Here is a 4,003-nt window from a genome sequence, read left to right on the forward strand (position 1 = left end):
TATTGTTTTAAACAGTTTTTTCAATAAATATTTAGTTCAATTAATTCACACTAATTTCATTTTTTTATTTTCTTGTTTCTTAAGAAAATTAAATATTTTTTAATATAATTTCTTCAATGTATTTATTTATAAGCTTTCTTTTTTTATAATTAGGTTTCAAAGTCATCTTTGTATTACATCGTCTTATTTTCATGCCAAACCACAAATATTGAATTACACGCGGTTCAAATGACATTGCTACTACATGCAATAGGCACTACACATCATTTAGATTTTTCGGTCTGCCATATGAACCCATAGCCCTGTACTTAGCTTTTGGATATATGAATGCAAGCGCAAAATATGGAGTACTAGGATTTCCTAAAAGTTGAAACCGCTTACTCTTAAAAATTACAACCACTTAAAGAGTTTTAGAGCATCTCTAATATTAGAGGTGGAGGTCATAAAAAAGCATGTCATCTAAGATTTAAGACCTTTTTCACCAAAATTCCATCTTCGACGCCAGGGTCAAGGTCCTTGGGAAATGTGACATGCTTATGTGGGGTGGAAGAGAAAATCTAAATAAGACCTTCTCTATAACCTTGGGTCTAAGGCCACATCATCAATTTGTCTCTATGTTAATTTAAAAGTTACTAAAACCTTGAGGATTGGAGATGGTTTTTGTACTGAAAAGTATTAACTTTATTTATTTTGTCCTTATGTGAATGACCTCCATAAAAAATGTGATATTTAGACCTCCACATAGGATGACCTCCACTCGTAGCATTGGAGATGCTACGAAGGATAGTTTGGCGTGGGTATGATAGAAGGAGGTAGTGCAGTCAATGTTGTGGTGGTTAAGGGACGCATTTAAGATAAACTTGTTTAGCAGGACCCTGAATGCATGATATAGTAACTAATGGTGTAATACCCAAATATCCGGCAGTGGTTGTCCGAATGGAATATAAGTAATGATTTGTCCTTTCCTAACACCGAGGCCTGATGGTTTCACTTGACTGAGTTGTGAGAAAAAACTTCTCAGTTAAGCGTGCTCGGCCAGGAGTAGTAACAAGATGGGTGACCTCTCGGGAAGCTGCTGATGGATAACTGCAGTAGTGCCGTTAAAAATCGCACACTACTGGATAACCTCAGTGGGTAAGTGGGAACAATATCGGTGTTATTTGGGATACAACTAGGGTTCGTTCGCTTGTGCTAGGGAGGGAGAGTATGCTGGGGTGTTATGCCAGATATTGCTCTCACAGGAGACAAGGAACGTTATACTGAGGCATTTTCAGCACAATTGTCTCCAGAGTTGGCAGAAAAATCTACAGTTAAGCGTGCTCGGAGGAGCAATGCAGGGATGGGTGACCTTCCGGGAAGTTTCAGTTGGATTATCACAGCAATGCCCATTGAAAACCTCACACTGCCGGATGACCGCGGTGGCTAACTAGGGACATTATCAGTGGAGGGACGGGTCATTACAACCGGTAATCATACTACCTCCAATGCGCGGAACTGATTACCGATCTCTAAAGGTCTCATTGAAAGTTGCTTCCTCTTCAACGTCTAATTCTACCTCCTTGACAACAAAGTTTGACTAGATTGTATAATTTTTCAGATTATTTTCATGCTTTTTTCTTTTATTCCCTTGTTCTTTTATATCTGAAGATTAAAACTAAATCTTCTTGTTCTTATTTTCATGTCCTCCAAAGATCAAGATCAAGCTTTATATTTACAGGGAGATATACAAAAGCTAAAAGTTCTTGATTGATCAAGACTCCAACGGATATATCTATAATTTTATATTCTTATATCTTTCATAGATCAAGATGATCAAGTTTTCATGTCTTTTATAGATTAAGATCATGTCTACTATATGTTCAATAAAATTAGGTTTTTTTCTACAAATTAGGATTTTTTTCTTTTCTGGTTCGAAGCGTTAAACCGGAGATATGATCAAAACTCGATAACTTGATTAATTTGTTGCCACTGTTTTATTTTCTGAATAAAATATGTAATAGGTGAATTTATGTTTCTTGTAACGTGCCAAAGAACTAAACGACGCTACATGTTTTTCCAATGTCGCGTAGTTTAATTATCTGCAGTTGTAACTACCTTGCATTAGTAAAAACTCTATGCCAAATGGACCCTTAGGTCCGTTGGAGACGCTTCAATCGGAGGCAGTTCAGTGTATTGCAGTCAAAGTGAATAATCAAAGCTTGCATTCAAATATTCGGTGTTTAGCACATACCTAATTATACGACTTACCAATTACAAGTAATTTCTACTACCTCTAAATGGATATATTCAATGCTCGCCTTTTGAGGTGCGCATTTAATGAGGCCCGTATTGCGCCGTCTAATTACATCGTTGACTAATATTGACATTTATTTTATTTACATATTACTATATATTGTCATTTATAATTTAGAAATCATTTAGTATTAAATATTCAAAACTGAGTGAAGAATAATTAAGCCCACATACCTGAACATATGTCTATAGAACTTGCTGGGACACAGGACTGGGATCTGCAGAAGCGACGTTGTGAGAATAATTCGCAGCACAGATTGAGTTTGGAATTGTGATGCCAGTTGGCAGTATTGGGAGGTGTCCTCCATAGTGTAAACTCCTATCCTGCCATCCCTGATAGAAAGGGTCACCAAACGAAACTGTAAGGGGTCAAATCCGGCGCCATCTTTTGTAACTAACAGCCGCAGGTGTTGGTACAGGTAGGCGTCGAAACGAGCTATAGCTTGCTCCAATGTTGCAGGGCATGTAGTGCACATAGTAAAATATAATTTAGAAATGCCGGAGCAGTTGCACAATAACAACAGTTCGCATTCGGGGTATTTGAGCTTCTTGAATATAAATTAAGTTATTATTATAATAATTATGATTATTTATTTTATTTTCTTATACTCCCTCCGTCCAACTTTAATTGCCAAAATTGTGTTTTTTTTTTAACAAATTTGTACCAAAAATTTGGTATATTTCCTATTAAAATTTTCTAATTATCAAGAAAGAAACAAAAACTAGGATATGAAAACTAGTATATTGAACAAACAATTTGAAAGATCGATGGTGTATGTGGAAGTAATTTTAATTTCTTTCAAGTTTTTGCAAAATCCAAATTAAGAAAGTAAACTTGGACGGAGGGAGTATATTTTTGGTCTTTTTACCTTTTTATTATTACATGATCTAATACATTTTAATTTTATTCTTAAACGTGATTTTTTTACTATTAAATGTTCAACTTTAATTTTTTTTTATATATATATTTTTTATTATTTTTTTCTTAGAAAAAGAAATCAAAAAAGAGGTTCGTACACAGAGGTAGTCGGAAGCCTACAAGCTAGGCTCCAACACCTTTTTGAATAGCTGCGCCTATTCTATAGAAAAGAAAACTGCCTATTTTACCATTTATGTCATGGCTCGCCAAACAATTCTTTAATCTCTTCAAAAATACGACCACATCACCACTTAGTTCGCCAAAAATAGTGAAGGCTAGGATACCAAGGCCATAGCCGTTAGCAACACATTTGTCTACATATTTTCGTTGTTTGCGAGTGAGTGCCCTTGATATGGCTTGCCCTAGAACAAAGGTAGCGATGCCACTCCCGGTGAAAGGTGAAACTCATGTGATATCGAAACATCTGTCTCGACCATTTTCCCAATTGTATACGAGGATATCGGCGGGATTTAGAGCGCTGTCATTATCGGATAAAAAACCTAAGTCCACTTCCTTTCTTGCGGCAACACCTGCCGTGTAGCAAATATCTGCAAAAACATCACGGACGAGGTCGTGTCGAAATTTTGAACCCACCTCATTTGCGCAACGTATTGCATGATTTCCATAAATGTCCATAGCTTTGTTACAACAAGGGCATGAACTGCATTCCTCGAACAAAGGTATGCCAAGTATGTAGCATAGGATCGAACTGAATTGTTTAGGTCCAATACATTGCCCAAGCCAAGCAATCGGTACAGCCAGAAGACAGTCTTGAGCGTGTTTAGATTTATT

This window comes from Papaver somniferum, chromosome 3 (assembly GCF_003573695.1).
Source record: "Papaver somniferum cultivar HN1 chromosome 3, ASM357369v1, whole genome shotgun sequence".
Taxonomy (NCBI): domain Eukaryota; kingdom Viridiplantae; phylum Streptophyta; class Magnoliopsida; order Ranunculales; family Papaveraceae; genus Papaver; species Papaver somniferum.